This window comes from Furipterus horrens, unplaced genomic scaffold, assembly GCF_987537825.1.
Source record: "Furipterus horrens unplaced genomic scaffold, mFurHor1.1.pri manual_scaffold_7, whole genome shotgun sequence".
Lineage (NCBI taxonomy): Eukaryota > Metazoa > Chordata > Mammalia > Chiroptera > Furipteridae > Furipterus > Furipterus horrens.
This window is the reverse complement of record NW_028327177.1, coordinates 52,395,583-52,418,762: the sequence shown is the minus strand read 5'-3', so window position 1 is coordinate 52,418,762 and position 23,180 is coordinate 52,395,583. Positions and strand designations below refer to the sequence as shown.

General features: G+C 36.8%; 1 pseudogene; it reads right to left on the bottom strand.

Moving 5' to 3' along the window:
• Positions 1-5,041: 5,041 nt before the first annotated feature.
• Positions 5,042-5,489, bottom strand: LOC150004454 (small ribosomal subunit protein uS8 pseudogene; annotated as a pseudogene).
• Between the last annotated feature and the right edge of the window lie 17,691 nt (positions 5,490-23,180).

Here is a 23,180-nt window from a genome sequence, read left to right as displayed (position 1 = left end):
GTGGCAAAATTATAATGAAAACTTTACATGAATGTTTATTAAGGTTGATCAACGTAAAAAGGGCTACAGGTCACAGTTCTTCAGTGCCTGAGAAGGAACATTGACTTACTCCACATTAATTGAGGGGAAAGTGCAGTACCTGTCATCTTCAAACCTTGTAAGCATAAAAGAGAATAAGATGCCCATCTAAGTCACCTCTCTCCCTCAATGTTTTGCCACATAACCTTGCAAATTTGAATTAGATTGGAAGTTCAATAAGGTAAAGGGATAGTTGAATTCTAGGGAGGGAATGGCAAACTAGTTGTTTTGTTCTCCTAATGCTGGCTTTTGATCTTTAAAGTGACTATACTTATGAGAAATTATTTAAACTGATAATGGAGCAAAATTTTAACATCCTAAAGAGTTATGAGCCTCTATTGACTATAATTATAATAAAGATAATAAAAGCAAGAAAACTTTTCAGAGCTTCCTGATCAGGCAGAATATTCAATGGATCTCTTAGAAGTAGATATAGGTGACAATAGTACACATCTTGTGTGTGGGGGGGGAGCAATGGGGGAAAAATGGGACAACTGTAACTGAAAAACAATTAAAAAAATAAAAAGTATACATCTTACAGAGTATCATGCAAGTAAAAATTTTTTATTAACTCCATTCAATTAAGTATTTATCTGCAAGTTGTAATAAAATTATCCTTACTTTTATCACAGCCCTGGCTGGTTTGGCTCAGTGGATTGAGTGTCGGCCTGCGAGCTAAGTGTCGCTGGTTCGATCTTCCAGTCAGGGCACATCAGAGAAGGAAAACTCTGACTCCAAAAAACCTCCGCTGCCTTGCGGCATACCTCTTCAGGGGAAAGGCTAAGGGAGTAAACCCCGACAGAAAATCCGGAGCCGGAGTCCCTAAGGCGGTTTGACGTTGTAGTTAACACCGGCAACTCCTGCGGCGCACCTGAAGCCAAGCTGTATTGACTCCGTCTTTCCCTTGGACCCTTCAGCTGCGAAGAGAGGGGGGGGTCTGCTGCATGGGCAACAGCAGACCCTCCATATCACCCTGCCCAGGCTCTGTAGCTTCAGCTTCACTGGAGAGGACACTCCAGCGTCATCACAAGATGTCGATTCAACACGGGAGGAGACAGATACCGTGTCACTCCCGAGTTGGACTGCACAGCCATTCTCGGCGGTGCAGATAGACTCTTAAGAAGCTACACCATCGTCTCTTGAGACGGACGGCTGCCGACGACGACTTTTATCAAAGTAACACATAGCTTTAAAAGTTAAATTATCCTTCATCAATTTATTTTCTCTCCTTATTCCAACTCTCATTTCTACATACAATTATCTTTAGCCTACTTAACAATGTCTAATGGAATTATTTGTACATAAAATATTTCATTGTCATTTTTATCCTTCCTTATTGCTCATTATCTTTATTATTACTTAGTACTTATTACTTTCATTATGGAAAAATGAAGACTTGGCTGTGTTACCCACCTCCAACTGTTTTTTCCTGTCTTCCTTTCTATTATGTCATTATACATGACTTAGGGTTAAGTAAATCTTTAATGTTTTTAGCAGTTTGGAGAAAAGCATTTTTATTTTTATTTTTATTTTTGGCAACTTTCCTTCCTAATCTTCCAATGTGCAATCTGGCTTTACATAACTCAAGACCTCTTTTTTTAACACCCTTGTACTCTTCACCCAGGCACAAAGCACATTTTCTCCTTTTTAGGGCACCCTGGAACTTTGCTTGTGTTTTTCCTCTCATGGGGTGGCCTTACTTCCCCACACCACAAATTCTTAGACCCCTTGAGGCTGCAGCTATTAAGGAGCCTTCTCCAACCATCCCCAGCAGAGGTTGCCACACCCCTCTCTGTGATAACATGACACATCTCAGTACTGCTTGCATAAGAGCTATTACTGAGTTAAATAAAATTCAAAGCAAAAACAGAAAATTTAAGGTTTTTCCCATTCTTTCATCTTCTTCCAAATCAGAGATGGAAAGGATAGAACTAAAAGCTGAAGAGGCTAGGAGAGAAAAGAATTTTTTCCTTGGGGTGACTGCGGGATGTGGAAGATGTATTAGGAGGGGCTCATGTTCTTTTAAAGCAGCAATTTTCAAATGGTGTGCTGCATGAATTTTTAAAACGTGTAGTACCTGATTATTTAGTCAGGGACACTGACCTTTTTTCCCTTGGATTTTGAATATAAAATGAAACAAATAAAAAAAAAAAGACACAACAACCAATACAATAGCTTTTTAGTGTGAATAAATCAAAATTATGCCTATTTTTGTGTCAGATAGGCAAAAATTATTTTTTGATATGCTGCAAATTTTTAGTAATTAGGTTAAGTATGCCACTTTATATATATATATATATAGAGAGAGAGAGAGAGAGAGAGAGACTGAAAATCTCTGTCGTAGGGTCTTTGAGAAACCAATGTAAAATCCACAGCGCATACAACTGTACAACTGGGGCTCTACCTAACTGGCGCCCCTGCCAAGACCACAGGCACGCTGGCCTGGCTGGACTCCCTGCTCCAACACCATATATCACCTTTAGGAGCCCCAAGGGAGCTGCAGCATTATAGCACAACCATTCTTGACTTCTTTCCCTTTCTGTTTTATCTCCCCACTCTGCTGTTTCCTGAAGTCAACTTCCAAATCAAGTATACTCTTTTGTTTCAGAGTTGGGCTCTGGGAAAACCCAAGGAAAGAGAACAGTTAACTTATTTTGAAATTACTTTGCCCTGCATGGGCTATGTTCTGGCTGTCACTGCTCACTCTAGTACTGACCCATGGCATCCAGATTGGCAGGCAGAGGCTTTGTCTTACTTGATCCAATTCTCAGCAGATTTTTGTGAGGTGAATAAACATATAAATGAATAAAATATATCTCATAGAAACCAAATAATAATATAGGATATTTCTAAATTTCTACAAGCAGATTCACTTTTGTTATCTACTTCAGCAAACATACCTGCTTTTTATGAACTGATCCATATTAGACAGTGGATGAAGCTCACCAAATCCTTTAATTACATTCTTCTCACAGTAGCAAATTTAACTCTCACCAAATTAGTTATCTTTTCCAAACTTATTTAGTATGCTATTGATTTTAAAGATGCTTTCATTATTTTAGGAAAATAATAATTGGTTCAGAAGAAAAAAATTTTAATTTAGAATTTAATGATCCCAGAGACTCATTATTTTCCTTTTCTGAGACACAGAAACAAAACATTTCCATCTAATCTTAAATCATTTTATTAATCTAATTTATTTGTTAATCAATTTATTTCTCTAATTTAGAGAAAACCCCTTAATGCAGGCATTAATACACATTATGTATCATTTTAAATAGTAAGTATGTATTTAAAGTAGCTTATTTTCTGTACCATGGAGTAACACAATATTCAGGTTGATATTTTAAAGAGTTAAAACACAGAAACTGAAAAGAATTAGTGTTAATAATTTTTAATTTTCCAGGAATCAGGTTTAAAACACACAAAAATATATTCAGCCAAAGCTAGTTGATACTCTGTATCACATGCATATACATAGTTTGAAAGCATTATTATTTGATAGCATAACACCTGAAGCAAATCTATTTTTATCCTTTCCCTGTAACTGTGTGCTAATAAAGAGTTGGGGATATAATATTTTATCTTACTAACAAAATTCTAACTCAAAGATTTATTTATTTTTTTTATTTTAGAGCAAGAGAAAGGGAGAGAAAGGGAGAAGGAGATTGAATCCACAAGCCTTTGGTGTATGGGATGATGATCCAACCAACCTGTCCAGGGCCCTTCATCTTTTTAACTAACAGGCACATTGTACTAGGAACTGAATGTCTGTGTCCCCCCAGATTTGTATGTTGAAGCACTAACCCCCAATGACACCTTTGGAGGTCATTAGCTCAGAAATATGGGGCCCTCATGACTAAGATTAGTGCCTTAGAAGAAAAGACACCAGAGAAAGCTCCCTCTGCCATGTGAGCACATTGTAAGGAGGCAGCTGTCTGCAATACAGGGAGAGTTCTCACCAAGAACAAAATTAAATAGCACCTTGGCTTTGGACTTCCTTGCCTTCAAAACTGTGAGAAGTAAATGTCTTAAGTTTCCCAGACTATGGTATTTTTATTATAGTAGCCCGAGCTGAAGAAGACGGATGTCTAAGAACATACTATCAGAGGAGGCTAAGAGGAGGTTCAGGGAGGTTCAGGGAGGTTCAGAGGAGCTTCAGAATAAACTCAGAAGAGGGGACAGAGGATCACCCTGTCCCTCTGGCTGTCCAGCATTAGGTGAGTGTTACTGGTCTTGACACTTATCTGAGCCTGAAAGTCTCCGGGTCTTATAGAGAAGTTGTACCATCTGCTGTGCCACTCTGAGGTGTTGCCAGGGCCAAGTGAAATACTGCTGTTAAAGTGCTTTGTAAATATATTTACACAATGGAATACTACACAACAGAAAGAAAGAAGAAAGTCATATCTTTTGTGACAGCATGGATGGGACTGAAGACTATTATGTTAAGTGAAATAAGCCAGTTGATAAAAGGCAAATACCATGTGACCTCACTTATAACTGGAATCTAATGAACAAAATAAACTAATGAGAAGAACAGAACCAGAGACATGGAAATATGGAACAAACTGACAGTGACCAGAGGGGAGGGGGGAGGGGGATAATGACAGAAGGAAGGGGAAGGGATTAGTCAAAGAACACGTATAAATGATTCATGGACATAGAGAACATTGTGGGGATTGACCATGGGAGAGAGGGGTGGGATGGGTGGAGGGGAGCAAAAGGGAAAAAATTGGGACAACTGTAATAGAATAATCAATAAAAAATAAAGGAGGAAAAAGGAAGTGCTTTGTAATCAGTAAAGCCTCAGAAGGGAAAAGTGTTTTGTTTTTCCTTAGACTTGTTTTGGCTCTTTTCATCTTATGAAAGAAGATTAAGTGAACAATAAAATAACTATTTTGTGTAGGAAAAGGAAAGAAGAAGAGAAACAAAGTAAATACACATTTTTTTTTTTTCCCATTGGGGCGTTTTATTTGCACATATGTATTACATCCCTAGAAAAAGAATCCCAGGATTTTCCCTCCTGTGTGTTTTCGTCTTGCTTCTTCATGGTCCATGATGCCCACTGAGGTTGTCAGTACAATGAAACCAAACTGACGGGATGGAAGCAGGTTGTTTTGCCATTTTTCCAGATCTTTGAGTTGCACATCAAATCTGGGGCTGATTACTCCACACTTGTTCAACCTGCCCGTGAGGTTCACAACAATTTTCCCAGCTCTGTGGTCATCAATAATTTCAAATTCGCCAATGTAGCCATGCTTCATCATCACAGTTAGAAACCGGACAATGACTTTGGAGCACGGCCTGATAAGAACCTGGCGCTTGCCTCTCTTTTCAGCATTGTTGATACTCTTGAGAGCATCGGCCAGGACATTCATGCGCACCATTATGGCGGCACAGAAAGATGGCGGAAAGAGAGTAAATACACATTTAATCATTAGTTGACAGACATAAATTTTCCCCACTAGTTATTATTAATCAACCTTTAAATATTTTAGCTATCTTTTTCCTAAAATAAAAGTTGGGAAATATTTCTAAAGTCCTTTTAGGCACTATGAGGAAAGAAATACATAAAATTTATGAATAACTTTTAATAATTTACTAAATATATGCTGCTGTTTCTCTGGGAAAATATGCCTCAGGATAATGTTTATTTAGAATTAGAAATCCATTTGGAATGTGAATCCATCAGAACATGATGTAACTTCTCTTTCCTATCACTACCCTAGTCATTTCACGAGCTGTTGGCACATATACAGGCCCACATAATTTGTGAGGCTGATAAAGAAGGTGATTTCCTGTGAGCCCTCTTCTAGACTAGGTTCTCAGCACAAATGGTCTTGTCCACCTCCACAATAAGAGACCTGAACAAACACTAGCAAATTTTTCAAACAGCTCAAAGTTGCAGCCTTGGGATGACTACTCCAATCCCTTGACTTTCTGTCTGTGAAAGCTCAAGGATGTCAAAGAATTTCCTGTTTGTTCCATCCAACACCTGAAGATAGGGCCTTTGACTCCCAGTCTTTGTGAGAATGTAGGAGCCTAACTTTGATTAGGATAAGCACCAGTTAGCAAACTCAGATGTCCTCCTCACACAGACCAAACCTGACTCTTCCCTGACTCTGTCCTGAGTCACTTCTCTGACTCTACTGAGCTCTTACTCAACTCTCCATATTTCCTTACTTTTCTTAGAACATCTAGTCACCTCTGAGAAAATCAAAGTTGAGCATAGTTCATTCTTAACTCTTTGCCCTATTGCCGTAGTTTTCACTAATTAAATTTTTTGATCTTTTTTTCTTCTTCTTAAAATAGACCCTGTAACATTTCATGTAATACTTGTTTGGTGGTGATGAACTTTTTATATGTCCTTCAATTCTGAATGATAACTTTGCTATGTAGAGCAATCTTGACCATAGGTCCTTACTTTTTATCACTTTGAATATTTCTTGCCAATCCCATCTGGCCTGCAAAGTTTCTATTGAGAAATCAGCTGACAGTCTTATGGGAGCTCTGTTGTAGGTAACTAACTGCTTTTCCCTTGCTACTTTTAAGATTCAGTCTTTGTCTTTAACTTTTTGCAATAAAATGGCAATAAATGAATGTCTATCAACAATTGAATATAAAAAAACATAATAAATGAACAAGCAGAACAGGAACAAAGAGAATGTTTTGATGGGTGGGGGTGTGGGAGAATGGGCAAAAAAGGGAAAAGTATTAAGAAGTACAAATTGGTAGTTACAGAATAATCATGGGAATGTAAAGTACAGCATAGGTACATAGTCAATAATATTGTAATAATTGCATATGGAACTATTATTTGTAAGTTATATAATGTCTAATCACTGGGTTGTACACCTGAAACTAATATTAGGTTGTATGTTGTCTGTAATTAAAAAATAAAAAATGATTAAAAAAATATGACCTTAACATTTCTACTATTGCCCAGTTTAGTTTATCTTTGATATCATCCAGTTCAAAAGAAAAACACAGGTTTCTTGCTTACAAAACATAAAAATGTCTTAAGTTCTTTCTTTTTCTTCTCTCATCTATTTCTATACTTGTCATTTTTTAATTTGCTACTTAATATTCTAACTAAAGAAAATTTTTGAAAAATTTATTGAGGTATAATTGACATAGCATTATATTAGTTTTAGGTGTACAACATAATAATTCAATATATATAATATTTATATGATAAGATCATATAAATGTATTAACACCCATCATCATACATAGTTAAAAACCATTCATTTATGATGAGGACTTTTAAGATATCCTCTCTCAGCAACTTTCAAATATGCATTGTAGTATTATTAGTTATAGTCACCATGCTGTACATTATATTTTTAACTGTAAGTTTGTACCTTTTGATCCCCTTCACCCATTACTCCTACACCCAACCCTCACCTCCTACCCATGGCAATCATCAATCTGTTCTCTGTCTCTATAAGCTTTTAAAAAATATTCCACGTGCATGTGAGATCCTACAGTGTTTGTCTTTTTCTGTTTGACATGTTGCAATCAGCAATATTTCTTTAGTTTTTCTTATTTATTCATTCATCTCATGATAAACTCTTAGAGTTGTTTCCATATCTCTATAATGGAAAATAATGCTGCAATAAACATGGGGGTGCACATATTTTCTGAATTAATGTTTTCATTTTCTTTAGATACATCCCCAGAAATGGAATTGCTGGATCATATGGTAGGTTTAGTTTTAATTTTTTGAGGAACCTCCATACTGTTTTCCATAATGGCTGCATCAATTTAAAATCCCATAAACAGTTCATGAGGGTTCTTTTTTCTTTACCTTGTCACCAATACTTATTTTTTCTCTTTTTGATAATAGATATTCTAACAAATGTTGTGTGATCTTGATTTTTTTGTTATCATGCGGTATTTCTCTGATAATTCATAATGTTGAGCATCTTTTTCATGTGCCTGTTGGCTATCTGTATATCTTTTATTTTTTAAAAAAATGTCTATTCAGATCCTTTGCCAATTTTTAATGGATTTTTAAAATATTTTGTCATTGAGTTGTATAATTTCTTTATGTATTTTGGATATATTAACTCTTTATTAGATACATGATTTGCAAATACTTTCTCCAGTTCAGTAAGTTGCCTTTTCATTTTGTTGATGATCTCCTTTGCTGTGAAGAGCTTTTTAGCTTGATGCAGAGTATTCAACCGTTATCTTTAAGAGATATGTTCCAAGACCCCTAGTGGATGCCTAAAATTGTAGATAATACTAAAAATGTGTAGACATACACATTTTCCCCTCTACATATATACATTTTCACTTAAAGGAAGCACTTTACAGTTTCTCTTTGGCATGTGTGAATTACTAGAATCACTACCCTCATGCTTTTGGGCCATTATTAATTAGAATAAAGGTCACTCAAACATAAGCACAGTCAATATGATGACTAAAACAGCAACTAAGTGACTAATGGGCAGGTTATGTGAACAGCATGGATAAACTGGACAAAGGGATAATACATGCCTGGTCAAGATGGAACAGGACAGTGTGAAATTTCATCATGCTCTTCAGAACACCACGCAATTTAAACTCTGGATTATTTATTGCTGGAATTTTCAATTTAGTATTTTCACACTGAAGTTGACTGCAGGAAACTGAAACCATACAAAAGGAAATCATGGATAATGATGGACTATTATAGTCCCACTTCTTTATTTTTTGCTATTGTTGCCTTTGCTTTTGCAGTTAGATCCAAAACCTCATCTCCAGAACCAATGTCAAAGAGCTTACCATGCATGATGTCTCCTAGAGTTTAACGGTCTTCCATTCAACTATTTAACATATTTGTTGTAAGTTTCATCCTTTTGCATGTGGCTGTCCAGTTTTCCCAACAACACTTATCAAAGGTACTATCTTTTCCCCATTTTCTTTTTTTGACTCCTTTATTATAAATTAATAGGCCATATAAGAGGTCTGTCTAGAAGCTATGCAGCTATGTAATATGAAAAATAGAGACCTTTATTGAAGAAGACACAAGATACAAGAAGCATTGTACATAAGACAATGATGTCTCAATTTTCTTCAAAGTAGGCACCTTGGGACTTCCCACAGTTCTTCCAATTGCCATCAGCTGCCCCATAGTATTTTCATGAATCTTATTGATGGTCTGAAACCTCTTCCCTTTCAAAAGTGATTTTAGTTTTGGGAAAAGCCAGAAATCATAGGGAAGCAAATCTGGGCTCTGAGGAGGCTGAGTCACCTGGGTGATTTGATGTTACACCAAAAAAGTTGCATGAGATGTGATGCATAAGTGGTGCATTGTCATGATGAAGTTGCCTATTTCCACTTACCCATAGCTGCAAAATTTGATGCAGATTTCTTGCTCTATTTTCTACTCACACAGGCATTTTGAATGTGTCAGCCACACAGTACACATGCTCACACAACAGTGTCTACTGCTCCCACTGACTAGTACAGTGAAGATGTCATTGTTCATGCATATGCATTCCAGTCCACCCTCCTTGGCTGCCAGGTTACACTAATGTTGCACAAACCATTCTCATTGTATTAACAATGGTTGGACTTTTTCTGAACAGACCTTGTATATATACATTTATTTCTGGACTCTCCATTGTATTACATTGATCTATATGTTTGTTTTGTACTAATATCATATTGTTTTTTATTACTATAGCTTTGTAATGTTGTTTAAAATCAGCGGGAATAATGCCTTTAGCATGGTTTTTCTTTCCCCATACTGTTTTTGCTATACAGGGTCTTTTGTGATTTCATTCGAGTGTTAGGATTATTTATTTATTTAAGTATATATTATTGATTATGTTATTACAGTTGTTGCAATTCCCCCTCCTTTTCCCCCTCTGCCCAGTACCCCACTTCCCTCCAACAATCCTCTCTTCTTACTTCGTGTCCATGGGTTGTGCATATAACTCTTGGGCTTCTCCATTTCCTATACTATTCTTAACATCCTCCTGTCTGTTTTGTTCCCACCAATTATGCTTCTTAATCTTTGCACATTTTCCCCTTATTCTCCTCCTTCCCTTCCCAGCTGATAACTCTCCAAATGATCTCCATATCTATGATTCTATTCTTATTCTGGTTGTTGCTTAATAGTTGTGAATTTGTTTTCATTTTATTGTTCATAGTTTTGATCTTCTTTTTCTTAAATAATCCCTTTTAACATTTCATATAATAATGGCTTGGTGATGATGAACACCTTTAGCTTTACCTTGTCTGGGAAGCATGTTATCTGCCCTTCCATTTAATTACAACTTTGCTGGATAGAGTAATCTTCATTATAAATTCTTGCTCTTCATCGCTTTGGATACTTCTTGCCAGTTCCTTCTTGCCTGCAAAGTTTCTTTTGAGAAATTAGCTGATAGTCTTATGGGAACTCCTTTGTAGGTAACTCTCTGTCTCTCTCTTGCTGCTTTTAAGGTTCCCTCTTTATCTTTAACCTTGGGCACTTTAATTACGATGTGTCTTGGTGTGGTCGTCTTTGGGTCCCGCTTGTTTGGGACTCTCTGTGCTTCCTGGACTTGTGTGTCTATTTCCTTCACTACATTAGGGAAGTTTTCCTTCATTATTTTTTCAAATAAGTTTTCAATTTTTTGCTCTTCCTCTTCTTCTTCTGGCATCCATATGATTTAGATTTTAGCACTTTTGGAGATGTCTCAGAGCATTATTATACTTTCTTCATTTTTAAAAATTCTTGTTTATTCTTTCTGTTCTGGTTGAATGTTTATTTCCTCCTTATGTTCCAAATAGTTGATTTGGATCCCAGCTTCCTTCCCTTTACTGTTGGTTCCCTGTTATTTTTTTCTTTATTTCACATAGTGTAGCCTTCATTTCTTTCTTTATGTTAGTGCCATCCTCAATGAGTTCTCTGAGCATCCTTTTTTGCTCTGCATCTCCATTTCATTTAGTTCTTTTTCTGGGGTTTTGCTCTGTTCTTTCATTTAGGCCATATTTCTTTGTTCCTTCATTTTAGCAGCCTCCTTGTGTTTGTTTTTGTGTATTAGGTAGAGCTGTCTTAGCATACTTCTTAAGTTGTATGGGGTAGAGAGTTAGGTATTCACCAGGGCAGGACAACCCACTTCTCCGCTTAGTGGCTCTCTGTAGGGGGAGGGTTAAGAGAAGAGACAATGCTGTTAGAAGTTTTCTGGACTCACCCTATTCCAGTCACTTTACCCCTCTCCCATATGCGACTGGCATCCTTCCAGTTGTTTCCCTGGTGATTAATGCCAGAGTGGGTGGGTTGTGTACATAAGTTCATCTGGGTCCTTTAAATGGACTCTCCTGAGAAACCAGCAGTTTCTTCCACCACCCCAAAACCCACTGTTTTATATGGCCAGAAGTAATGGGGCTTTATCTTCCTGGTGCTGCAGTCTGTCTTGGGGCTGGGATTGCTCACTCCCAAGGTATCCCTTCTGATTTTTATCCACCACATGTGAATGTGGGGCCACCCATTCTATCACCACTGTTCTGCACCATACCATGTCCTTTCCACCCTGACTCCCCAATTCCACCCCTCTTATCCATCTGGATGAATGTGGCTGCTTTAAATCCTTGATGTTTCACTTCAATACAGTTTGATTTTCTGGCAGTTCTGGGTATTTTTTTTTTTTGAGGTTGGTTATAATTCTTCTTTTGGTTGCACAAGGAGGCAAAGCATATCTACCTATGCTTCCACCTTTACTGGACGTTCTCAGGATTATTTATTTCTGTGAAAAATTCCATTATAATTTTGATAAAAATTGTATTGAATCTGTAAATTGCTTTGAGTAATATGGACATTTTAACATATTAATTCTTCCATTCAGTGAGCACAGAATATCTTTCCATTTATTTGTGTCTTCTTCAATTTATTTCATCAATGTCTTACAGTTGTTAGTGTAGAGGTCATTCATTCATTGGTCAAATTTATTCCTAATATTTCATTATTTTTAATGCAATTGTTGTAAATAAGATTGTTTTCTTAATTTCTCTTTCTGAGAGTCCATTATTAGAATAAATAAATGAGATAGATTTTTCTGTATATTGACTTTGTATTCTCAAACTTCACTGAATTTATTTATTGGTTCTAGTAGGCTTTTTTTTTTTTTTTGGTGGAGTCTTTCAGGTGTCATATGTGCAATATTATGCCATCTATAAATCTGTGACAGTTTTACTTCTTCCTTTCCCTTTTGGATAACTTTTATTTCTTTTTCTTGCTTAATTTCTCTGGCTACACCTTCCAATACTTTGTTGAGTAAAAGTGGAATGGATGGACATGCTTGTCTTGTTCCTGATTTTGAGGAAAAACATTCAGCTATTCACCAATGAATATCATATTAGCTATGGCCTTTCAGATATTTCCTTTATTATGTTGAGGTGTATTCCTTTTTACTCACTTTGTGAGAGTTTTTATAAAAAAATAATCTTGAATTCTGTCAAACACTTTTTCTGCATGTATTGAAATGATCATATGATTTAATCTTCATTTTGTTAATGTGGTGTATCAAATTGATTGACTTGCAAATGCTGAACCATCCTTTCACATCTGGAATAAACCCCACTTGATCATGGTGTACAACCTTTTAAATGTATCATTGCATTTGGTTTGTTAATATTTTGCTGAGGATTTTTGCACCTATATTTATCAGGGATATTGGCCTGTAATTGTCTTTTCTTATGGTGTTCTTGTCTGGTTTTGGCATTGCCTCACAAAGAGAGTTTGGAAGTGTTCCATCCTCTTTAATCTTTTTGGAGAAATTTGAGAAGTATTAGTATTAATTCACAAGTGAAGCTATCTGTTCCTGGACTTTCACTTTTTAGATGGTTTTTTGCTCACTGACTGAATCTCCTTTCTAGTAATTGGTCTATTCAGATTTTCCATTCATGATTCAGTCTTGACATGTTGTATGTTTCTAGGAATTTATCCATTTCTTCTGAGTTGTTCAATTTGCTGGTGTATAATTTTTCATGGTTGTCTCTTTATGATGTTTTGTATTTTTATAGTATCAACTGTAATGTTTCTTCTTTAATTTCTAATTTTATTTATTTGCGTCCTCTATCCTTTTTACTTGGTGAGCAGAGCTAAAAGTTTGTCAATTTTGTTTAATTTTTCAAAGGACCAGCCCCTAGTTTCATCGATCTTTTCTATTGTCTTTTTAGTCTTTTTTTAAAAATATGTTTGATTGATTATACTGTTACAGTTGTCCCAATTTCCCTTCCCTCTGCTCCCCTCCACTCAGTGGCCCCCTTACCTCCAGTTGTCCCCCACTTTTAGTCCATGTCCATTGGTTGTGCATATAGTTCTTCTCAACCTCTTCCTGTCTATTCTATTCCCTCTTACTATGCTTCTTAATTCCTGTACTATCTCCCTACCTCTCCCCCTTCCCCCCCCGCTGACTTCCCTCCAATATGTTTCCCATACTTATAGTTCTTTTTTCACTCTCATTGCCTATTTAGTTTGCCTTTGTTTCAATTCCCTAGCTTCTGTTGTTGGTTCTTGTGATGCAGTTTTCATTTTAATGTTCATAGTTTTGATCCTCCTTCTTCTAAACCAGTCCCTTTGACATCTCATATAACAGTGTTTTGGATCTAATGAACTCCTTCAGTTTTACTTTGTCTTGGAAGCACTTTCTCTGCCCTTCTATTCTGAATGACAGTTTTGCTGGATAGAGTATTCATGGCTGTAGGTTTTGGATTTTCATTACTTTGAATATTTCTTGCCAGTCCCTTCTTGCCTGCAGGGTCTCCCTTGAGAAGTCAGCCGATAGTCTAATTGGGACCCCTTTGTACATGATTCGTTTCTTCTCTCTTGCTTCTTTTAAGATTCTCTCTTTATCATCTTTAATTTTTGAAAATTTTATTATAATGTGTCTTGGAGTGGTTCTCCCTGGGTCCAGTTTTTCTGGAACTCTCTGTGCTTCCTGGACTTGTAAGTCTATTTCCTTCTCCAAGTTCGGGAAGTTCTGCTTCATTACTTTTCCACATAATTTTTCAATATCTAGTTCTTCTTCTTCACCCTCTCGCAGTCCTAAAATCCGTATGTTCGATCTCTTGTAGCTGTCCTAGAGGTTTCTGATCCTCTCCTCACTTTCCTTGCTTTCTGTTTCCTCTTTCCACACTGGTTTACTGTTTGTTCCTTCCCTAAGTTCCGGTTTGTTGATTTGATCTCTGGATTTTATTTCCTCACCACTTGTCTCATATGTGTTTTCGTTCTTTTCAGTATAAGTGGCTTTCAATCCTTCCCAGTTTTGTTCGAAATCTTTTGTTAATTCCGTAAGCCACCTAATAACTACAGCTCTGAATTGAGCCTCCGAAAGGTTTCTTCATCTGCTTCCTGGTTAGCTGCATCACCGGGATTTCTATAGTTGTCTGCCTCATTTTGACAGATTTGTGTTTTGCTTTGCTTTCTGGGTAGGCTATAGGGGGCGCAGCCCCGTGTACTCGTCACTACCTGGCGACTGGCAGCGATCCGCAACCTTTTTCACCATGCTCTGGCGCTTTGAGTGGGGGCAGGGGTCCAAGATGGATTCCTGCTATTATTCTCCGCTGGGAGACCGGGATCTGTCCTCCCGCCCTCTGGGCCTCTCTGTCCAAGGTAATGGGGGAGCTGCCTTTCCCAGCGTTGGGGTTGCAAGCTGCCTGGGCTTGACTGCAGCTGGGATTGCTCCCCCTGCCGCTGTCCCCGCTGCTACCACAAACAGCACCGCCTGATTTTGCCCCTCCTACCCACCCGACAAGCACCGCTAGTTTATAACTTCGTATGTTTGGCTTCTGTGTAGGTTTATTTTCTGGAATTTCTGGTTATCTTTTGTTCTGAGGTAGTTGTATTCCTTTCTAGTTGTAGAGGGAGACCGAGCATGTCAGTTTAAGCCTCCATCTTGGCTCTCTTTTTAGTCTTTATTTCATTTATCTCCACTCTGATCCATGCTATTTGCTTCCTACTAAATTTGGGCTTTGTTCTTTTTTTAGCTTCTTAATGTGTAAAGTTAGGTTATTTGAAATATTTCTTGTTTTTTGAGATAATGTTGATAACTTTTTCTCTTATATCTGCTTTTGTTGCACTCATAAATTCTGGATGTTGTATTTCCATTTTTATATATCTGAAGTGTTTTTTCTAATGTCTTCATGACTTGTTGGTTGTTTAGTAACACATGGTTTAATCTCCACATATTTGTAAATATTCCAGTTTTCCTCTTGTATATGAGCCCCAGTTTCATAGCATTGTGGTAGGAAAAGATGCTTGATATAATTTAAATTTTCTTAAATTTGTTTAGACTTGTTTTGTGACCTAACATATATATCCTTGAGAAAGTTCCATGTCCACTGGAAAAGAATGTGCATTTTGTTGCTTTTTTATATAACTTTCTGTATGTATCTGTTAATTCTATATGATCTATCATGTTGTTTAAAGCCAATGTTTATTGATTTTCTGTCTGGATGATCTATCCATTGGTGTAAGTGAGGTATTAAAGCCCTTTAGTATTATTGTACTGTTGTTTTGTTTTGTTTTGTTTTTTTCTTTAGGTCTGTAACTATTTGCATCATATATTTAGGTTCTCCTATGTTGGGTGCATACATATTTATAAATGTTACATCTTGTTCAATTGACCCCTTTATCATGACATAATGCTTCTTTTGTCTCTTATTAAAGACTACTTTGCCTGATACAAGTATAGCTTTCAGTTTTCATTTGTGTGAAACTTTTCTTTTCCATCCCATCCTTTTTAGGCAGTGTATTTGCTTATATCTGAAGTGAGTCTTTTGTAGGCAGCATATAGATGGGACTTGTTTTTTTAATCCATTCAACCACTCTTGATTGGAGAAATTAGTTTATTTACATAAATTATTACATATGTAATTATTGCAACTTTGTTACTTGTTTTCTTTTTTTTTTTAAGATTTAATGTGTTTTATTGATTAAAATATTACATTTGTGCCAATTTCCCTTCCCTCTGCTCCCCTCCACCCAGTGGCCCCCTCCCTCCAGTTGTCCCCCCCTTTTAGATTATGTCCATTAGTTGTGCATACAGTTCCTCCCAACCTCTCTCCGTCTATTCCATTCCCTCCTACCATGATCCCCAATTCCTATATCATCTCCCTCCCTCTCCCCACTCCCCCTCCCTGTTGACCTCCCCCCAATATGCTTCCCGTACCCACAGTTCCTTTTCCACTCTCGTTGCCTGTTTAGTTTGCCTTTGTTTCATCTCCCTAGCTTCTGTTTTTTAAACCAGTCCCTTTAACATCTCATATAACAGTGGTTTGGATCTAATGAACTCTTTCAGTTTTATTTTGTCCTGGAAACACTTTCTCTGTCCTTCTATTCTGAATGACAATTTCACTGGATAGAGTATTCGTGGTTGTAGGTTTTGGATTTTCATTACTTTGAATATTTCTTGCCAGTCCCTTCTTGCCTGTAGGGTCTCTCTTGAGAAGTCAGCTGATAGTCTAATTGGGACCCCTTTGTACATAATTCTTTTCTTCTCTCTTGCTGCTTTTAAGATTCTCTCTTTATCTTTAATTTTTGACATTTTGATTATAATGTGTCTTGGAGTGGTTCTCCCTGGGTCCAGTCTCTTGGGAACTCTCCTTGCTTCCTGGACCTGCAAGTCTATTCCCTTCCCCAATTCTGGGAAGTTCTCCTTTATCATATTTTCACTCATTTTTTCAAGTTCTAGTTCATCTTCCTCGCTCTCTGGCAAACCAATGATTCTTCTGTTGGGCCTTTTATAGCTGTCCCAGAGGTTTCTGATCCTCTCATTGTTGCTTCCCATTTCCTCTCTCTGCATTGGTTGACTGCTTGTTCCTTCTCCATATTCCAGTTTGTTGAAATGAATTCTGGATTTTTTTTCCTCACCATCTGTCTCGTATGTGGTTTTGTTCCTTTCATTATGAATGTTTTTCGCTTCTTTCTTATCTTTTTCCTGCTCTTTTGTGAATTCTGTAAGCCACCTGATAACAATGGCCCAGAACTGAGCATCTGACAGGTTTCTTATCTGTTCATCTGTCAGGTTCTCTATCTGTTGCCTGGTGAGCTGTGTCACCGGGATTTCTATAGTTGTCTGCCTCATTTTGACAGATGCGTTTTGTTTTCTTGGGCCGGCTGTAAGGGGCAGTGCCTGTGTATGCGTCACAATTCAGTGACTGGCGCCTGTCTGCGACCTATTTCGCATCCCTGTGGTGCTTTCTTTGTGGGCGGGGGTCCAAGATGGATTCACACAGTTATTCAGCTAGGAGACCGGGATCCGTCCTCCCGCCCCCCTGGGCCTCACTGTTCAAGGCGATGCGGCAGCCGCTCTCCCCAGCACTGGGGTCGCGCACCGCCAGGGGCTTGACCGCCGCCGGGATTCCTCGCCGCCCCGCCGCTCCAGGTGCAACCGCAAACAGCGCTGCCCTCTTTAACTCTTACCTGCCCAAATGGCACCGCTGGTTTATAACTTCATATGTTGGGCTTCCGTGTAGTTTTATTTTCTGGAATTTCTAGTTATCCTTTGTTTTTAAGTAGTTGTATTCCTCTCTAGTTGTAGAGGGAGGCCGAGCATGTCCGTCTAAGCCTCCATCTTGGCCGGAAGTCCTGTTACTTGTTTTCTGACTGTTTGTAGTTCCTCTGTTCCTTTCTTTTTGTCTTGGTCTCTTCCTTTGTGATTTGATGACTTTCTTTAGTGGTATGTTTAGATTCATTTCTCATTACCTTTTGTAGATCTACTATATTTTTTTGCTTTGTGATAGCATTAGGCTTATATATAACATCATAACAACCTAAATTTATAAAAGTTTATTTTAAGTTGATAACAACTTAAGTTTAAAAGATCTATCTATTTGCTCTCCCCCCACAAGTCTTATGTTTTTGGTGTCACATTTTACATCTTTTTATCTAGTGTATTCTTTAAATAATTATTGTAGTTATAGATATTTTAATATATTTGTCTTTTAACCATCATACTAGCTTTAAAAGTGATTAATATACTTCCTTTACAATGTATTTACCTTTACCAGTGAGACTTATACTGCCATATGTTTTCTTGATACTAATTAGCACTCTTTCTTTTCAACTTGAAGAAGTCCCTTTAACATTTCTTGTTACGCTGGTTTAGTGCTGATGAACTCCTCTAGCTTTTGCTTGTCTGGAAAAGTCTATCTTTCAATTCTGAATAACTTTCCTGGGTGGAGTATTTTTGGTTGGATTTGTTCTTTAAGCATTTAGACATATTGTGCTTCTCCCTTCTGGCTTGCTGAAAAATATAATTTTATGGGGATTCCCTTGAATGTAACATGTTGTTTCTCTGTTGTTGCTTTTAAGAATCTTTTTTTGCCTTTAACTTTTGAAATTTTAATTATAATGTGTCTTGGTGTGGGTCTATTTAGGTTTATATTATTTGTAACTTTCTGAGCTTTCTAGATCTGGATGTCTCTTTCTTTCTCAAGGTTAAGGAAATTTTCAACTATTACTTCTTCAAATAAGATCTCCACTCCTAAGATTTTCAATTATCAGCATGTGTTATATCCTTTCTTTTTATATTGTTTAATGTCAGTTTTAAATGATGATATAAGAGCACTGAACTTATAAGCAAACTTACTGAATTTGCACAATTCATATTTCATGGCTTGTACATACATATGCACTTCATTCTTACAAGAAGAGCAGAAACACTGCCCAAAATGAAGTAAACTGCTTTCATTTTGCTTCTTGATACTTGCACATTTTGCTTCTTCATACCTCATACTTTCACTTCTTGATACTACCAAGGCTCTCTGCCTTTGGCTTACAGATGAGTGAGAAAGGACTAAAAAGAAAAGGAACTATGGGTTGCCCTATTTTTCCTTTCCTTTTGATGTCATTACCTTCAGTTAATACAGAGAAGAACACATGTTAAGACAGAATATGATAGAGTTTCTTCATTGTTAAAGTTTTAGAGTACGCCTTCTTTCTGTGTTCTAAGCAAGTTCTGATTCAGATGGATAGTGTGGACATTTTGGGCTGTCAGTGCCCCATTGAGTGGTAGCTCTATCATGCTTAACTTATTCTTTCATTGAATTTTGAATTTTGCTGAACTCTCACATGTGATGGCTCCACAGGGATCGTCATGGGGCACTGTGAATATCATCTGCCAATGGGTCAAGGAACAACCTAGATCTCCTCTGCTCATGTGCACACTCCATTGTTCTGTTGCACTTCATTCATAAAACATGAGTTCAAAGATAAAATTATCAAGAATTATAAACCAGTGACAGCAGAAAATTAATTAAGCATGGACTTCTTCTGAGAGTAGGGCCATATATAACTTTACAGGTTGTTCACTCATGAAGCTGGCTCTGGCTATCATTATTCCAATTACCAATTTCTTTTAAGACCCCATGTTTGCTTATGACTATTTATAATTTCCTTCTTACATTTAGAATACCCTCTGCACTCTTCTTTAAGTTGCTAATTCATTTTTTAAGACCAGGCTAAAATGATGACTCCACCTGCGAGATCATTCTTGACCTTATGGAGGCAAACTTACTACTTTTTATTTTTTGTTTTAATGGCATTCAAAGTTTTTTCCATTATATTTATCTGAAAAAACATTGTGAAAACCTGTAAACTTATAAACAAGAATAAGCAAGAATAAGAGTTATGTTTTATTCATCATAACTTTTTTCCTTTGCCCTCCATGTATTTCCTGCATATAGATGGTATTCAATTACATGTTGGTTGAATAATAGGCTAAGGTTTTCAAAACACAAGAAACATTAGTTAACAAATATAAGTTACAATCTTATAATTTTTTGGTTCCAATAGCACTAATTTTTACTTTTTTTATTCAACAAACACCTTTTCAGGCTCTATGTAGGCATTCTATAGAGTGGTAAAGAACAGAAACAAAAATCCCTTTTTCATGAAATTTACTTTTTGAACTGGTGGGTAAATAACCTATAAGAGATAATTATTTAATATATGGTGAGTTAATATTAATAAGAAAAATAAAGGTGGTGAGAGGATTGGGGTGGTTTGTGCTAGTTTAGATAGTTCTGTGAAGAAGCCTCTGAGCTGAGGTACACTTGCTGCCATCTGGGGGAAGGAGTATGATGAGATGTTACCAAGAAGTAGTAACATGCTGAATGTACTGAAGGAGAGCTGAAGGCCTAGCCTGAACCTCTTAGGAGAAACACGATATTTGCATAGCCTCAATGTATCTCCTCCAAAATATTTATTCTTTATTGTGATACTTTTGACATACATCCATATGTTATTTACTTCTTCTCCTTCCAGAAGAAGTGGGCTAGATGTAGTGACTGGCTTGTAATAGAGTGTGGGAAAGAGAACATAGTGCCTTTCCAGTAGAGAAATCTGCCTTTTTCCTTCATAATTTTGAAGATAATATTCATTATTTAATAACAACCTATTTGAAAATAAGAATTCAGATGCGAGTCTGATCCTTTTTCCCCCATATTCCATTCTAACTATTGCTATTTGGGGTTTTGTCTCTTGAGATCTTTTATTTCATCAGAATATATAGAGATCATGGTCTTTGATTACTTATCCCATTTGATATTTGACTAGTTATTTAAATATAAGGACTTGTGCCTCTCTTTAACTTGGAGAAACATTCTTATGTAATTTTTCCCTTCTCTACATGTTTTTCTCCTTCTAGATCTCCTCTACTGAAATCATATTGGACTTTATGGATTTATCCTTCCTGCCTTGTAAGTGTTTTTTCATATTGTCCTTCTTTTTTCCTTTTTGTTTTATGTTCTCGGAGAAGTTTGGACTTTGTCCTTTTACTCTGTCTTTCAGATTACTAATTTAATTTACTTGTGCTAATTTTTATGTAGTCATTTTAATTTTTTAAGACTTGCAACCATATTTAAAATTATTTTAAAGGTCTACAAGTATAACTTACATAGAGTAATATTTGTTCCTTTTGGCATTCCATCCTATTAATATTGACTAAAGCACACAGTCATTTAACCATCACCACTGTTAAGACATGGAACAGTTCTGTTGTCTCCAGATGACAGTTAACTTAGTGTTTCTGCTCTTTTCCCCATAGACATTGTTATTTTTTATGAATTATTCTCTCAAATCCATTTGATAACTTTTAAATTACTTTTTCTAAATTATTTTTGCTTCCTAAATCACTTTAGATTGTTCCATCTGATATTTGTCTCCACTCCTGTGCAGGTTGCTGGTGTGTGTTTTTCTGTGATTTGTTGGTCCATTGTCCCAATGACTTCTCCCTTGAGTGAGAAAGCTGACTTCAGGCAGATCAATAAGTTGGAAAAGATATATGAATGGCAGCTTCACTTTAGGTTTGCAGGCACGACACAGTCAGGCAGCCTGAGGATCCCAAAGGACCAAGTAAAGCCAACCTTCCTTGGCTGTGTGTATTCTCATTCTGGGTAAAAACTTCTTTTTTATTTCTTTCTATGCTTGTTATGAAGTATTTGAAAAACACTTCTTTTTCTCTTAGATATTTATTCCCATTAGATATCTTTTTGAGGCAGTTAGTCCTTTCTCTTCAAAAGCTTTTTCACGTTTAAAGCTCTGATCTAAGTCAACTGCTGAATGCTACTGCAATGTGTGTGTGTGTGTGTGTATGTGTGGTGGGGGAACTCTCAACCTGTGTACCTGCCCCACAGGATGAGATTTATATCACGGCCTCAGCGTTCAGGAATTCCTCACAAGGTTTCTTCCACTGATGTCTGATTCTTGTCTTCAAGCACTTTATGGATTCCCCATTTCTGTCCTTCCTGCCTTTTCTTTGTCCTTTTTTCTTCCCTGCCTCTTTCCCTTTCTCTCTCTTTTTCTTTTCTTTCTCCTTTTTCTTTTGTTTCCTATTATTTTGTTTTTAGTCCACTATCTTAATCCAATCTTACTTACTGGATCCTCCTCTATTTTTACACTCACTAGAGAGGCAATGTAGTGTAACTGTTGAGAGTGTGTCCTCTGACACTGAAAGGCCCAAGTTGGAATATCAGTCTTCCATGTTATCTGCATAAGTTTGGACAAGTTGCTTTGCTTTCTGTCCTTTGATTTCTTTGTCTATAAATTGGTTAACTCACCTCTATGAGGTTGTTTTATGGATTAAAAGTTAGTATGTGTAAGTCACTTAGAACATTGCCTGGCACGTATTATTGTTGTCTTATACAGTATATTCTTTTCTTTTTTAGTGTTTATTAAAGCTACATGAAGTTAATTCCATTTTTTTTTTCAAGAGTGAAATTATACCCAAACCAAAAACATGACTAAGAATCTGGACTAATATGCATTCATAAAAATCCCTCGACCCTGAATCTGACATCAAATTCATATGGAATAAATATGTTTTAACAGATTTTAAATTTTTAGTTAATCACATGAAGTGCACAACACATCAAGTTGATTGACACTTTTGCAGTAAGTCTGAAGCTTTTGCCTCCAAGTGTCAGGTAACTACAAGCTTCATTCTTTTCTTGGAGGAGAGCTTAGTGGTTCTCCAACTCATTTAGTCTGCTGATGATTAGTATGTCATTATGTGGTCAAAATTCTCACTTTCATTCACTGCATGCAGAAATTCAGCTGATAACCTTAACATTCCCTTTAATGGGAAAGTAGTTGACATGCAATGATGTATCAAAGATTACCTTACTTCACATTTTTCAATGGTTCCCTAGAGCCTTCAGGATAAAGTCCAGCCTACTTAAACTGGCACTCATGGACCTCCAGGATGTGAGATTCATTACTCTTTCTTTTTTTTTTTAAATTTTATTTTTTGATTTTTCAATTACAGTTGTCTCATTTTTCCCCCATTGCTCCCCCCCACCCAGCCCACCCCTTCTCCCACAATTATATCCCTCCCCGTTGTCCATGTCCATGAGTCATTTATACACGTTCCTTGACTAAACCCTTCCCTTACTTCTCCCCCTTATCTCCCTCCCCCTCCCCCCTATTGACTGCTATTCTGCTCCTTGTCCTATTTAGTTCATTTGTTTATGCTGTTCTTTAGTTTCCTGTATTAGGTGATATCATATGGTATATTCTTAAAATTCATTAGCTTTCTTTAATATTATGGTTTTTTTAAAACTTTTGATTTTATGGATTGCAAAAACAATTCATTTAATTTCCTTATTCCAAAGGTGGGAAAAAC